General features: G+C 38.3%; 1 long non-coding RNA gene and 1 other non-coding gene across 7 annotated transcripts in view; one reads left to right on the top strand and one right to left on the bottom strand.

Annotated features, from left to right (window-relative positions):
• Nucleotides 1–17,219, top strand: part of LOC117037596 (uncharacterized) — a 126,780-nt gene that overhangs the window by 22,699 nt on the left and 86,862 nt on the right. The window lies entirely within an intron of this gene.
• LOC117014793 (U6 spliceosomal RNA) lies at nt 13,177–13,283 on the bottom strand. The gene has a single exon (XR_004421610.1). It is a non-coding gene; the product is annotated as a U6 spliceosomal RNA (small nuclear RNA).

Here is a 17,219-nt window from a genome sequence, read left to right as displayed (position 1 = left end):
CTTGAATAGTTGTAATCAGTATTATTTTTTCATAACCAAAGCACATTTTTAGCTTTTTTCTTTTCTCTTTTTCACATTTTCTTCACTGTTTATTATCTGTCATCAGTGTCAGTATCAAGAGACTATATAGCAAAGTGTGTTGGAACATTGGTGTCCCAACAACACGGCTCCAAAACCCAGTCTGTTACTCAACTAACACACAAATCTCCAGAAATATTTGTTCTTGCTCATGTCATAAGTCTACTATAGGCTGGGTGGCCCTTCTTTATCCTGTAGTTCTACCATCTAATGCATGCCTTCCAAGGTCATCCTGGTAGGGAAAGCAGAACCTGGAGGGACTCTTTTGGGAGTCTGTACTGGAACTGACTCCATTCAGTTCCATTAGCTAAAGCACAATCATACGGCCATAACCAAATTACGAGAGAGAGTGAGAAGTATCATCTTCCTTCTTGCCCAGGTAGAGAAAACAGTGTGATGAATGCATAGCATTTTTTCTGCCATAGCTCCTTACTAGCAAGTATAACTTTAAGCAAGTTACTTAACTTCTCAGAGCCTCAATTCTCTTATTTGCAAAGTGGCAATAATAATGCCTATCTCACAGAGCTTCCGTGTGAAGTGAGGAAAGGAATGGAAAGCATTTAGCATATAGTAAGTACTTTATAAAATTGTTATGTTTTATTGTTAATAATCAGTAGTTTCTCCCTAAAGCACACACCTACCTAGGACTAGGGCACCTGAGTTCTCTAGTCCACACCAGTCTAGCTCTCTGCTGATCCCTTAGCTGCTGCCCAGCCTGTCAGGGATGCAGGGCTCAAGGCAGCCAAGATTTTTGGCCATGGGACTGATATCGGAAAGAGCATCATACTGCAGGGGCTGAGATAAGGGGAAACCAAAGCCAGGACAGGGCATTGAGAATGGGCTCTAGGTTCTCCAGTAGTCCTGGAGGGGAGGATTTTGAGGGGATGAATTAAAGGGGTGGAGAACAGAGGGGAGAACTAGTTGCATGAACTTGTGCTTAAAGTTGAACCCCAAGTCCCAAGATAGCAGCTGCAAGAAAGAGGAAAAATGAACACATATTGAGTACTTACAATGTAGCAGGCATCTTGCTAGGGCTTTCACACAAGTGACTGACCTCATTTAATTCTCACAAAAATCTTTAGGTAAGTATCATTAACCCTAGTTTCCAGTATCATTAAAGTAACTCACCCAGGCTTACATAGCTAATAAGTGGCACAGTTAGGATCGGTCTTCAAAGTCCTGGTGCAGTGCTCTTTGTACTACACCAGCACTTTGCATCTGCTAGTGATGCTGGATTGTGCTGAGGACCAGTAGATCTCAGAGAATAGACAGGAAGTTTATCGTCCTCAGAGGAGCTGGAAGTAGATCCATTTGTGTCCTCAAGCAGTCCATTCCTAACCCCACTTCCCACATGACCACAACAGCTTAACTCAGGCTCAACCTACGGTATAATGTATTTTCAGTGGACCCCTCTCAAACACACAAATATACCCCTGTCTGTTTGCTAATGTTTGAAATTGATTTCACTGAAAGAGGCAATCAGTGTATGGATGGGTTTCTATTAATACATACGTGAGATCATTTCCTTTTGTTAGCGGGGGGACACATGGAAGATAGAATGATTTTACTGAGTAGACCAACAATTTAGCTGGAGAAAGCTGATCAAACCAAAGCCATAGCTCTTTGATTTCATAATCTGACAGCCTCTACACCAAAAACAAAGGTCCCGAAGAAGTTTTGAGTCCTATAGTCATGCAAGACTGGAATATGGTGGGAACGAGCCCCATAGTAAAGCCTCCTGAAATGAACCCTGAGTATCGTGCCATAAAGTGCCCTCCGGGTATCCAAATGCAGCCAGAAAAAATGAAGGGCTTGGTATTTTTCAGGAACTGTTAAAACAGAACTACATCTGCAGCAGCAGAACTGAAATGCATATAAGATTAGTTTTTCTCTAATCTGTCAAAATAAATTTACTTGGAATTGTGAACAGCATAAACTAAGTTCCAGTCTCTGCTTCTGTTTCTCACACATGACGATTCTACCTACCAGTTTGCACAAGTATAAGAAATAATTCATGACCCAACTTGCCTCTCCTCCTTTCAATATGTCTGGGACTCTTGTCATTTCTATGAAATGGTGTCTTCCTTACCATTTTCCTGGATACTACTTAGAACAGGGATTTCATAATCCACGTGATACTCAGAGACAATACAGTGGAGTGGTTAATGGTTAAAGAGCTGAGCTCTGGAGCCAGAGTACTTTTGTTTGAACCCAGGCTTCATCCTTTACAAGCTGTCTAACTTTGGGCAAGTTACTCCTGTGTGCCTCAGTTTCCTCATCTGTCACATTCAGAGGTAAATAGTGCTACCTCATAAATTTGTTTCAAGCATTAAATAATTTAATATATGTAAAGCACTTAAAAAAGGGACTGACATATGGTAAGAGCCCAGTTCTCTAGCAAGGCACCTCAGGAATGAGGGAAAGGGGCTGAGGAAGAGAAAGGACAAGCTTTAACCAGTGTCACCATGCAGTGGGACGGAGAAGAACTACCACAGAGCAGCTGAAATTTGTTTCACTGGTCCATGCCTCAACAGGTGAGAAACAAAGACCAGTGCTTCTCCAATTTTAATGTGCTTGTGAATCATCTGGAGATCTTGTTAAAATGCGATTCTTATTTATGAGGTCCAAGGTGCAGCTTGAGAGTCTGCATTTCTAGCAGGCTTCCCTGAGATGCTGATGCAGCTGGTCTGCAGACCTCTTTTTGAGGAACAAGCTTCTTGCAAACACCTAGTTCCCAAATGCCAAATAGGCTCTTTCTGTAGCAATAGAAAACACTCTAGGGATCTTTCCTTTTACCCAGCCTCTCTTGTCATTTTTGACACGTGTAATGGTCAAGAAAATTCTTGAAAATAAGTAGGCTTTGGAGGAAAAAGGCATAGATATTCTATCTTATGAATTACATAAGTAGTTTAATCCTTAAGTGTTTGATGATTTGTCTCCTTAGAACTCAAACTGGCTTCTCCTTTCTGCTCATTAATTGTAAACTAAAGGATTAAGATGTTTTTTGAGGTAGGCCAAATGGCTCCATCTACTTTCTAAATAGGGACAAGATCAGCAAAACCAAGCATCCTCTTTCCAAATGATGACCTGTGCCAAGCACCCAGTCCTTTCATTTTAAGTTCATGCACATTTCAAGGGAAATGCATACTGCATGTTTGTGTTCCACTGACACATAAATCATTGATATTTCTCATGAAAATGTTTTTGATTGTTAAGAAGCTTCAAACTACCAGGCAGAGTTTTGCTAAGACCAAAGTTGGGCCTTAGCAAACAGCTGGGTTGAACTGCATTCAGACTGGAAAAGTCTAAATCCAGTCAAATGACCATTTTTGACCTTGTGATTTCACACATTCAGGCTAAATTAATTTTCAGTTCTTTAGTCAATTTCTTCACTATCTTCTATAGATACTTCCTCAGGATATGCAGAGAGACTCTGTGTGTGTGTGTGTGTGTGTGTGTGTGTGTGTGTGTGTGTGTGTGTGTGTGTGTTTTAAAACATACCCACAAGCAAAATCAACCAAGATTAAACCAGAGCCTTGCAGGAAGAGTTGGCAAACTTTTTTCTGTAAATAGCTATTGGTAAGTATTAGTCTTTGTGGGTTATGTGGTGTATTAGTTTGCTAGAGCAGCTATAACAAAGGACCACAAACTGGGTGGCTTAAACAACAGAAATTTATTGTCTCTGTTCTAGAGGCGAGAAGTCTGACATCAAGATGTCAGCAGGGCTGGTTCCTTCTGAGAGCTTCAAGGATCCGCCCCATGCCTCTCTCCTAGCTTCTGGGGGTTTGCTGGAAGTCTCTGGCATTCCTTGGCTGCATCACCCAATCTCTGCATTCCTCTTCACACAGCTTTCTCCCTGTGTGTATGTTGGTGTCCAAATGTCCCCTATTTATAAGGACACCAGTCATATGGGATCAGGGACCCACCCTACTCTAGTATAACTTCCTCCTGACTTACCTAATTACATGTGCACCGACCCTATTCTCCAAATAAGGTCACATCCTGAGGTACTGGGGGTTAGGACTTCAACATATGGATGGGGGGGAAGGTGGGGGTGAGGACACAATTCAACCTATAACATACAATATCTGTCCCATGTGCTGAACCTCTGTCCTTGTAGTGCAAAAGCAGTGATAGAAAACACATATGCAAATGGGTGTGGCTTTGTTACCATAAAGCTGTATTTAGGAAAAAAAAACAAGTGGAAGGCCTGCGGGCAGTAGTTTACAGATCCCAGTCTAAGAGTATCTCTGATCCTTTCCAAATATGAAAGGAAACAGGAGGAGATTTGGCACTTGGCAAAAAGGAGAAGAAAAAACTTTGCAAGTTTTGGGAATACCTACTTTATAATTTGTATTCCAGTCACAATGTTTTACATTTAGCCTTAATGTATCTTATGCTTACATTCAGATACAATCTGGGTTAGTATACACAGTTTAAATTAAGCAAACTGACACAAAGTTTTTAATGGTCACGGTAATTATCATCCTACCCTTTCTCTTTGGGCTGTTCCTATGTTCTAAAATGACAGAGAAATAGACTTTTCCATTTAACATGCTGCATGCTTTGATTTTAGTATGAATATGTCCAAAACATTAATAATCATTTATGATTTTTAATCCCTTTGGAAATGTATGTATATTTATCCTCAGGAATACACATGTATATATTCTTTTCAATATAATTAATATTTCTAGAGTGCCTACAGGCACTATATTAGGTTGTATATAATGACTCCTAGATAAGACACAAACTTTGCCTCCAGGGATTTACTGTCTTGGAAGATATATACAAAGAAAGTAGCTGATATAGAAACATATACCTAAAGTCATCCAAAGATTTACATATATATCTGCCTTTGGGGTACTGCTTTGCCTGCTTGGGTCCATATTCATGCATACGTATGTGAATCTTGCATCTTCACTTATGGAACCTTAAATGGAACCAAATTAGAGTTCTGTATGGGGTCATAGATGTAAGTGCTTAAAAAACTTTCACAAAAAGCTTGAAAGTTGACTAGGCAGTAAAGAAAGGATGTCAATCAGGCACTTAGTATATATTTTGTAATAGTAGCGGAGGCCATGCTCCCACTTATATTAAAACATAGACTGGGCTTATTAACGTCTTTTTATATTTAAACACTAGGCCTCTGGAAAACCCTGGAACTCTTCCTCCTTGTGGTTATAAAGGTGGTCAGAGTCAGAGGCCAGCATCTGCTTTAAATTTTAAGGGAACAGATGTGCAAGTAGTGAGTGGTCTTGTTGAGGATGAAATGAACCCACTTACAGGTACCAGTATTGGATGTCGGGGGATCATTTATCTTCATCAGAGGTGCCCCATGAAATCATGGACTTGGAATGCCCCAAGATTGGCCTTGTATTTAGGATCTGAAACAAAATACCCCCTGGATTGTACCAATTATAAAATAGGTCAAATTTGGGAGCCAGAAAAGTGGACCATATTCCTTTAATCAGGTTTGTTGCCTAAAAGGTTTTCAGTTCAGAGAGAGATTTTCAGAAAAAGTGTTAGCTATGATAAGATATATATATATATATAAAACACTATATGACCTGAAATGTCAGATATATGTGCCTTTAATAATTTTAACCCTGTTAGGCCCAAATAAAACTGCTAAATCATAACTAAAATGCAATTGTTCTCTTTATAATTATAGAAACACCACCACATTTCCTGACTACTACACCTATGCCCTCCAATAATACAAACTACAATCTGTCTTTACACATACAGTGGATCTCATAACCACATATAATTGACTTTGTATTTTCTGAAATAAGATTTGAGCTCAAGGAATGGAACTAGAATTTGCTCTACAAATAAAACAGAGCGTCCCTAAATTTTTTGACATCTAGAAATTCTTTTAATCTCTTAGATTCCCTGATTTGTAGTTTAGAAGCAACTGTCCTATCCTCAGAATCTTGTGAACATTTGTGTGGCTATCTGGCAGTTTCTCTTTCTTCTACTTCTACTATAATACAGGGAAGGACCTTCCACCTTCCCGCAGAACTAGAAAAAGCAAGTAGAACTAAATGGCTTTTTTCTTCTCAATACTTTGTAAACTTTAAGGAATGAAGTACTATAGCATGTCAATGCAGAATAATGATAATATTAATAATGATGGTGGTGATGACTATAATGATGAATTAGACAATATAATTCTCTTCTTATTCTAAGTGTGAAAACTGAAGCAAAATGATGAGCCTTTCCCAAGCTCAGTGTCTCCACAATAAGGACTTAGGCTTTTCCTCCCTTCACACCTCTTCTTCAGAGGAGAACAAATATCACTAATGTTCATCTTCACCAGGAGAAAACCACACTGGCCCATTCAATGGCCAATTAGAATAAATTGTAAATTAGGACAAATATCATAGGTATTACAAAAATCAAAAGCTCTCTAAAGAAAAGGAACAAAAAACCTGAATAAATAAGCCTAACGGTCCATTGTTTGTGGGGAAAATGATGAAATTATCATCAAAATATTCTATGAATTGAAGACAAATTTTTATATGGAAAGATTTTACAAAAGAAAAAAATCTACCTAGAAAAGTATGACTCTTCTAGGACAGGTATTAGTTTTCATAAAAGGGGCATTAGTCTGTCTGATAAGAGATAAAAATATGCTTTGTGTGAATCTTAGTAAACTGGTCAATTAAGATTCTTCATACTAACCCACACTTAGAATAATGTTTGTGATTGTGCTAAGCATTTGGACATTAAAACCATGTCTACACAGGAGAGTGTTCTAATTATCCCAGAATCAGCCCCATGGAGTCTGAATCATTCAGGTGAAAGAAACCCTTTTTCTTTTAGAGCCATTTTAGGGATGCATGTTAACAGCAAATACTGTAAAACTTCTTTTGCCCTGCAAAAAACAAACCTACTCTAAATATCAATCTGTGGATGCAAGCCTGGGTTTAAATAATGTGTCAATCTGCTTCGTCCATCAGAACTCTGGGTGAGGTATTGTTTTCACATTCAGGGACATTAGCCCAGCAATGCAGGGAGAAAAAAAATCTTCATTTGGACAGTGCATCTTTCAGACATTCCCTTCTTTTATTGATTTGTTTTCTCCTGTCCCTTTTCTCCTTCTTTTGTTTCCTTATCATAGCTTCAGGTTATTACGTGCGAAGTATTGATGGGAATGGATGGTTTTGGTCGATGGAGAGCTAATGCATCCCTAATCCCACTATTGTTACAGAGTTATGCTTTACGCTGGTCTCTGATGGGGGAAAAGGTGCAAAGCTGTTGATCCTAGTTTTATTTGTCACAAACCCATCCATCAATCAAGTGCAAGCATTTCTGAATGCTGAATGACATGTGGGTCTCAGCTGAAAAAATTCGATAACACTGTATTGTCAGGTCTCTCACTCTTTTTTTGATAAGAAATACATTTGACTGAAATAGATAAGCATGCAACTACTAAAGACTTGAAGAGAGAAAGTGACATAGTGGCACCAAAGGTTATATATCTTTGGTATTAATGATACTTATACGTAAATAAAATGGGAGGGGGCAGCTACAACTAGAGACATACAACATCCCGTAAGCTTGGTTATGTTTAAGTGTCATTGCTCTACTATTATTCAAATTTTCAAATATTAATCTGACCATATTTCACAGTTGGCTACTCTGATTTTAAAATGCAAGCAAATGTGCAATTGGTAAATATAGTGGGGTGCATGGAATCAAATATCACTCATTTACACTGCTCCGAACAATACAGACAGATCCCCGGGTGCTGTTTTAGGACGATGAACCCTGGAATGTTTTCGTGTATGTGTGAACTCGTAAGTTCACAACTGTCTCCTCTTGTGAGTGAAAGCATTTAGGGGGAAAAAAGCTTTAATTATTTTAAACTGGAAATATATATGCATGTCATTTTAATGGTGACTTAACTTATAATTACAGTCTCAAAAACGGTTTCTCTGTGTCCATTTTATTCTAGTTACTAAATTAGGTGCTTTAATACATTATGAAAGCCTGTCTTTTCCAGTTATATACAATTTTCTATTCATAGTCATTTCAAGATAATTGCATTTGGAAATAGTTAAAACATTAAAAACAACACTAATATAATTTTAGGGGCAAAATTAATCAACAAATCAGAACATTTTAAAAACCATTTTATTTTCTTGTCATAATATTTTAAAGAAGACAAGGGTTTTTGGTTGTTTTTTTAAAGGAGGGCACAGCTCACATTGGCCCATGCAGGGATCAAACCAGCACCCTTGGTGTGTGTTATTAGCACCACGCTCTAACAAACTGAGCTTACCGGCCACCCCGAAAACAAGTATTTTTTAAATGACCTAAAAAAAGCCCATCAAGAAAGGTAACAAAAAGACAGTTCTGAATTACAGGGCACTAAGATGAACATTTTGTAACTCTAAGTGTCACCGCACTATGAAAGTAAGCCATTTTTTCACTGTTCAGTGACTAAGGTCTAGAAAACTGCAAAAAAATCAATGTGGGAGTGCTTTAGATTTGTGGGGTAAATTACATGTGCGTGGCTGCTCCATTGTATCTGCCCTATATTCTATACAAGATACTTTAGATGGAACTGTCACATAATACATATACTTCATATTGATTTTTATAGATTTAACAGAACTTGAATTGAACTCCATAATAAAGCAAGAAAAGAAGCTGTATCTCCTTCAAATCCCTAATACCTAAATTATTTTTAAAATTAAATGGTAGCTCCCAATTCTGAATTCATGGTGGGAGACAAATAAATAAATAAATAAAGTTTGATTCCTCGTTCTCCTCATCTTCTGTTTTTGCTTCTCTTATTTACATTTTATCTTAACTTCCCCATCTCTTTAAAAACATGTTAATTCTTAAAGATTTCCCATGAGGGCCCATGAACGAGCAAACGGGAGCCAATTGAAACTTTGGGGGTTGCTAAAAATTCCAGTGACCTTTCTGTTGATTGTTCTTTTGAGTTCCCAACTTGCTTTAGTTTGGCCTCACTCTGCAGTGATTGATTTTCAGGCCACTGTGAATTCTGGTCCCATTTTAATAAAGTATCTGAAGCCACCATAAGGGTTTGAGCAACGATTCAGGGAGTCCATGGTCATCCCAAGGGCAGCCTTTCCCAGCCAGACACTTCCCATGAAGTTCCAAACCATCCTAGTTGAGAGAGAAGCAATTCAGCTCCTATGCAGACAAATACTATGAGATTTTTTCAATCAAGTCTGAATATCCAGGCCTTGGACTCTGGGTAAAACTTTAACCCAGCCTCTACACTCCCTTAGAATAAGGATTTCTTGAATCTTGCATGGCCTTAGTTGCACAGTGAGGCTCCAGGAAGAATATGCACTTCGTAATTTTACTCAGGATAATGAGAAACAACAAGATTCCATCTTGAGATTTGGCAGTATTAGGGACTCATCTCATCCAGAAATGCCTTGGGGGAGAATGAAATGTCATGGTCTGGTGACATTTCAAAATATTTTTGAAATATTATAGAAAATATAGAATATTATAAAGAGGTAAAACAAATCATTCATAATGGCATCACCGACAAGTAGCATTTGTTGTTTTTCTGCAATGTGTGGTATGTGATACAATGAAATATTGAGAGTAAGATTAATCAGTTGATCTCATGGGAATTTTTTTTAAGATTCTTATTAAAAATATAGCTAACATACAATATTAGTTTCAGAGCTACACCATAGTTATTCAACATTTATATACCTAAAGAAGTGATCACCATGATAAGTCCAGCAACCATCTGACACTGTACCACGCTATCACAATATTATTGACTATATTCCCTATGCTGTACATTACATCTCATGACTTACTTGTTTTATACCTGGAAACTTGGACCTCTTATTCCCTTCCCCCGCCCCTTTTATAATTTATCAGTTGCAGTTGACATTCAATATTATTTTTTATTAATTTCAGGTGTACAGCATAGTGGTTAGACATTTACATAATTTAAGAAGTGATCCCCCTGACTAGTCTAGTACCCACCTGGCACTACACATAGTTATTACCCTATTATTGACTATGCTTTAGTTTGCATCCCCATGACTATGTTATAACTACCAATTTGTACTTCTTAATCATTTCATGTTTCACCCTCTCCCACCCCCTCCTATTTATCACCCCAACACATCTAGTACCCATCTGACACCATACATAGTTATTACTGACTGTTTTATTGACTATATCCCTTATGCTATAACCTATGTCCCCATGACTATTGTGTAACACCCAATTTGTACTTCTTAATCCCCCCTCCCATCTGGCAACCATCAAAATGTTTTCTGTATTGTTTGTTTCTATTTTGTTTGTTAATTTTGTTCTTAGATTCCACATATAGACGAAATCACATTGCATCTGGCTTTCTCTGTCTCATATACTCTACTCAGCACCACACCCTCCAGGTCCATCCATGCCATTGCAGATGACAAGAACCATTCTCTTCCGTGGCCAAACAATATTCCATTGTACATATGTCCCTACTCTTTATCCATTCATCCACCAGCAGACACCCAGGCTGCCTCCAGATCTTGGCTATTGTAAACAGTACTGTAATTAAATGGATGCACATGCTCATGAAGTAATGTTCTGGGTTTCTTGGGATAAACACCCAGAAGTAGCATTACTGCGTCCTTCATTGTCTCTTCTTATAGCCTTTGTTTTAAAGTCTATTTTGTCTGGTATTAGTATTGCTACCCCAAAATGTTTTATTTTTTCATTTCCATTTTTATGATATATCTTTTTCCATCCCTTTACTTTCTGTCTGTGTGAGTCTTTCAATCTGAAGTGAGTCTCTTGTAGGCAGCATATGTAAGCTTTTTCTTATCCATTCTATGTCTTTTTTTTTTTAACTTTTATTTAAGTGTGTTTTTCCAGGACCCATCAGCTCCAAGTCAAGTAGTTGTTTCAATCTAGTTGTGGGGGGGCGCTCACAGTGGCCCATGTGGGGATCGAACCGGCAACCTTGTTGTTAAGAATAGCCCACCCTAACCAACTGAGCTGACTGGCTGCCCCCATTCTATGTCTTTTGAATGGAACATTTAATACGTTTACATTGAAAGTAATTGATAGATATATTGCTATTGCCATTTCAATATTCATAATTTCGATTTTTTTTTTCTTTCTTAAAGATGTTCCTCTAACATTCCTTGTAATACTGGTTTGGTGGTGATGAACTCCTTTAGCTTTTTCTTGTCTTTATCTGTCCTTCTATTTTAAATGATAGCTTTGCTGGGTAGAGCAGTCTTGTTTGTAGTTCCTTGCTTTTCATCACGTTGAATATTTCCTGCCAATCCCTTCTGGCCTGAAAAGTTTCTTTTGAGAAATCAGCTGACAGTCTCAAGGGAGCTCCCTTATAAATTACTAGTTGCCTTTCTCTTGCTGCTTTTAAATTCTCTCTTTGTCTTTAACCTTTGCCATTGTAATTATAATGTGTCTTGGTGTGGGCCTTTTTGGGTTCATCTTGTTTGTGACTCTCTGTGCTTCCTGGACTTGTATTTCTATTTCCTTCATCAGTTTAAGAAAGTTTTCAGTCATTATTTCTTCAAATAGGATCTCAATCTCTTGCTTTCTCTCTTCTCCTTCTGATACCCATATGATGCAAATGTTGTTATGCTTGATGTTGCCCCAGAGGTCTTTTAAACTATTCTCATTTTTTTAATTCATTTCAGGTGTACAAAACAATGCAATAGTTAGACATTTCACCCCTCACAAAGTGACAACCCCCCACCCCCAATGTATTGCCCCTCTGACATTGTATATATCTATTACAATTCCATTTACTCTGTTCCCTATGCTATACTCTATATCCTGTGACTATATATATGTGTATGTATATATATATATATATATATATATATATATATATATATATATAGTGACTATATATATATATATATGTATAATTATAGTTGACATACAGTATTACTTAACTTCAGCTTCAGGTGTACAGTGCAGTGGTCAAGCATCTACACCATCCATGAAGCAGTCTCCCTAATAAGATATGTGCCCATCTGACACCCTACAAAATCTTTACAACATTACTGACTATATTTCCCAAACTGTCTTTCATATCCCTGTGGCAATATTGTAGTTACCAATTTATGCTGTCTAATCCCTCCCCTTCTTCCTCATCCCCACCCCCTCCCTTCTAGCAACCATCAGGTTTTCCTCTGTTACTCTCAGACTATTTCTGTTTACTTTGCTAATTTATTCAGTTCTTTAGATTACACATATAAGTGAGATCATATAGTATTTGTCTTTCTCTGTCTGACTTATTTCACTTAGCATAATGTTCTCTAGGTCAATCCATATCATTGCAAATGGTAAGATTTCATTCTTCTTTATGGCCAATAATACTCCATTGTATAAATGTACCATAGTTTCTTAATCCAGTCATCTACCAATGGGTATTTCAGTTGTTTCCAAGTCTTGGCTATTGTAAATAGCACTGCAATAAATATAAGAGTGCATATATTTTTTTGAATTAGCATCTTGGATTTCTCTGGATAGATACCTAAGAGTAGAATTGCTGGGTCATAAGGTAGTTCCGTTTCCAGTTTTTTGAGATACCTCTATACTGATTTCCATAGTGGCTGCACCAATCTGCAATCCTACCAAGAGTGCACCAAGGTTCTCTTTTCTCCACAACCTCACCAGCACTTTTTGTTTGTTGATTTATTGATGATAGCCATTCTGACTGGAGTGAGGTAGTATCTCATTGTGGTTTTTATTTGCTTTTCTCTAACGATTAGTGAGGTTGAGCATTTTTTAATATGTCTGTTTGCCATCTGTATGTCCTCTTTAGAAAAATGTCTCTTCATGTCCTCTGCCCATTTTTTAATTAGGTTGCTTGTTTTATTGGTGTTGAGCTGAATGAGTGTTTTATAAATTTTGGATATTAACCCCTTATCAGATGTATCATTGACAAATATCTTCTCCCATTCAGTAGGTTGCCTTTTTGTTTTATTGATGGCTTCTTTTGGTGTGAAAAAACTTTTAAGTTTGATGTAATCCCATATGTTTATTTTTTCTTTTATTTCCCTTGCCCAAAGGGATATATCAGTAAAAATATTACTCAGGATAATGAAAAATATGGAACGCTTCATGAATTTTCATGTCATCCTTGCACAGGGGCCATACTAATCTTCTCTGTATCGTTCCAATTTTGGTATATGTGCTGCCAAAGTGAGCACAACTATCCTCGTTTTTTAAATTCTTTATTCTTTTTGCTGTTCTGATGGGGTGTTTTTGGTAATTTGTCTTGTAAATTGATGATTCGATCCTTTGCTTCATCTAGTCTGCTGGTGACTCCTTCTAGTGCATTCTTCATTTTAGTTATTGTATTCTTCACTTCTGACTGGTTCTTTTTTGTGGTTTCTATGTCCTTTTTTATGCTTGTTGTGTCTTTGTTGAAGTTCTCACTAAGTTCCTTGAGTATCCCTATAACCATTGTTTTGAACTCTATCTATGGTAGGTTGCTTGCCTCCATTTCATTTAGCTTTTTGTCTGGAGTTTTCTCCTGTTCTTTCATTCGGGATACCTTTCTTTGTTTATTCATTTTTGCTGCCTTTCTGCATTTGTTTCTATGTATGAGGTAGATCTACTATATCTCCCAGTTTTGGCTGGGTGGCCTTAAGTAATACATGTTCTGTGGGGCCCAGTGGCACAGTCTCTCTTGTCATCTGAGCTAGGTGCTCCAGGAGGGTCCCTTGTATGGATTGTGTGTGCCCTCCTGTCATAGTTGAGCCTTGATTGCTATTGGCATGTCAATAGGTGGGATTGACCCTCAGGCTGACAAGCTGTGGGGTTTGGCCATATCCACAGCTTATGGGCTGCTGTGTGGGAAGCTTACCCCACTGAGTGGGATTTGCCCCAGCAGGTTCTAGTGACTGTTGAGACCACCCTTTGTGTATTCCACTTGAGGGGCTAATTGGCTGGTGCTCTGCTGTGTTCTGAAGCCAACCTCCAGGTATGTTGGTTCTGGGGCCTCTTGGGACTGGCTCCAGTGCAGGCCCAGGTCACCTACTGCCTGTGACTCACTGGGAGCAACATGGTTGGAGCTACAAAGTGATCTGCAGTTTTTTGCTGCCTGTGCTAACCCTGAGGCACATGGGAGAGGCCATACTGCAAATCAAGGACAGCTGCCACCAGTACCAGGCCTGGGGTAACTGCAAAAAGCCAGGACACCTGGTGGCCCGCTACCACCTGCTGGCTCCCTTAAGTTTCAGCCATTGATAAAACCTTGTACAGTACACAAGTTCGGTGAGGTAGGGTCTCAGGGAGTCACTAGAGTGGCAAGAGTTATGGTCAGCAGGTTAATGTGGACTCTGGTTTGGTGCCACTGCTGAGCCTGGAGCTACTCAGCAAAAGTCTCAGAGCACACCAAGATCAGTCACTGTCCACCTGGGGCCCATAGACTCTGATAATCAGTTTTCCAAGAAAGAGTGCTATGTGGGAGGGGCTGGCTGCTTGCAGAGAAAGTACTTCCCTCCGTGTACGAGTTGGGTGGAGTGGAGTCCCAGCTGAGTCAGCAGGGCGGATCAGCAGAGTTCACCAAGCCAATCAGATTCAATTTGGCCTGGGGGCTCGGGCTCAACATAGGAAAGATGACGCCTGCCTGCTGGCTGTGCAGGAGAAGGATCTCCTCACCGGGAAAATGCCAACTATCCTATAGTCTTCCCCCTGAAGTCACACTCTTTAGTCTGCCCCCCATAAGTCTCCGAGCCTTCTGACTCACTGTCCCTCTGCTGGAACCCAAGGTGAGTGCCTGCAAATGAGAGTCTATGCGCGGATCGTTTAAGAGGACGTCTGGGTTTCCCAAAGCCTTCCATCCCGCCCAAACAATTGGAATTCCCACTGTTTTTCACAGCCAGATGTTGTGGGGGCTCCTCTTGCGACCACCAGTATTCTGGGCTGGGGAACCTGCTGTGCGGTGCTGGGGTCCCTCACTCCTCTGGGGGGAACCTCCACATCCAAGATATCCCTTCTGATCTCAACTGCCACCCAGAGGTTTGGGGCCCGTTTGGCATCTCTGCCCCTCTTACCAGTCTCAAGGTGGCTTCTTTATATTTTCAGTTATAGGACTTCTGTTCAGCTAGACTTCAGATGGTTCTCCAGGTTGATTTTTCTATAATTTAGCTGTAATTTTAAGTGTTCTCAGAAGGAAGCAAGCACAGTGTTTATCTACTCCGCCATCTTGGATCTCTCTCATGGGAATATTTTTAATGTGGCTAATTTCACATTAATAACTCTGTTCTAAACCTCCTCTGATTAAAGAAAGAATCATTAAGAGGTCTATTATTTATAAGTGACTTGGAACCAATTTTTTTCATAAATACATGTTAAAGACATCAAAGATATTAAATGATATCTATTTTCCCATGGGACAGAGAATTTTGAACTCCACTTCTCCAATGGTGAAAGAGTCTAAAAACAGCTTTTTTCCAATGATTATGAGATAAAGTTCAAAGGACTTCTGATAGCACTATTTATACTTAGCACAGCAACTGTGTGTGTGTGTGTGTAAAAACCATTTGACTTTAGGGACATTTACTATAGTAAATAAATATTTTCAATCAAATCTTTTTTAAAATGAGAAAAGGATAAAATTGCACAACAACTGTGTGTGTGTATGTGTGTGTGTGTGTGTGTGTGTGTAAAAGCCATTTGACTTTAGGGACATTTACTATAGTAAATAAATATTTTCAATCAAATCTTTTTTAAAATGAGAAAAGGATAAAATTAAGAAAAAAGATGAATAAAGACAACTCTAAAGCTACTAAAGAACACAAAAGAAGATTTGAAAAAATGGAAAGACATACCATTTTTCTGAGTGAGAAGACACAATATGATAAAGAGATTAATTCTTTCCAAGTAAATGTATAGATGTAATACAAACAAAATGAAAACCCGAATACCATTTTAACCTTATAGACTAATTCTAAAGTTCATTTGGAAGAATAAATGTTAAGAAAGAATAGCCTATAAATGTTAAGAATGAAAATTAAGAAAGGACTTGTTCTACCAGATGGCAAAGCATAATAAAATTTCAGTAATTAAACAGTGTGTGTTCTAGGAATTTGTATCCCCTGGGATACAAATAAGAATGATGATGTTCATTCTTAAATTGTAGCATCCTATAGCCTAAAGCACTCTCCAAATCTCAAAGGGGAGAAAATAGGCAAAGTAGCAGCAGCAATGTTGAGAGACCTTTTCTTCCTACCACAATTCCTTAGATTTGATCCCTGGCAGAGGACTAAAGGAGGGAGTGACATCTATCATAAGAGCACATAAAAAACTGGGAAACCTGGGTACCCTAGCTATTTTTCCATCTTACAGATGGGTAGAAATCATTTCAAAAGGGCATACAGAGAAATATTTTACACTCTCCCTATTCATGTCTCCAATGCATTAGTCAAAGTTATAGTAGCATGCCTTAAAATGGTCCCCCAAATAGTTATTTTAAAACTCCAACACCTTTTTGGAAAAGAAGAGATGACAATTCCAAAACTCACACAACAATTTTTGGAGCTGATTATAAAAAAATAAGTATTGTCTTACATGATTTGAAAAAGTAGAAACTTTTTTAAAAAAAAACGTTTTTCAAAAAAAAAAGTAGAAAAAGTAGTTACATGGTTTTTAGGCCTGGCCCTGGTTCCTGGATTTCCAAATTCTATCAAAGCAGTGGAGTGTTAGTAAAACAGACAAAGCAGTAGAATAGAATAGACACTAGAAACAGACTCTGGGAATTTGGTATTGGTAAAGTGAGATTTTAAATAGATAAAGTTGCTCTCATATATTTCTGGTATGAATGTAAAATTGGTAAGCCAATTTAGAAGCCAGTCTGCAGAATCTGTTAAAACGAAAGACATGCATAGCCCATGACCCAGCAATTCCACGTCTCCATCTCTCTCTGAAAAACATCGGTACGCGTACATAACAAGACAGGTACAAGGTGTAACACTAGCTAAACAGTGAAATACTGGAAGCTATAAATGCCCATCAAGAAGGAACTAGCTAAATAACTATTCAAGAATCATATTATGAATTTGATGCATAGGTAGAAAAGGCTGAGAAAGATCTCTGTACTCGTACAAAAAGATCTCCGCAACATATCACTGAATGAAAAA

Source organism: Rhinolophus ferrumequinum, chromosome 2, assembly GCF_004115265.2.
Source record: "Rhinolophus ferrumequinum isolate MPI-CBG mRhiFer1 chromosome 2, mRhiFer1_v1.p, whole genome shotgun sequence".
NCBI classification, from domain to species: domain Eukaryota; kingdom Metazoa; phylum Chordata; class Mammalia; order Chiroptera; family Rhinolophidae; genus Rhinolophus; species Rhinolophus ferrumequinum.
This window is presented reverse-complemented; position numbering and strand designations above follow the sequence as displayed.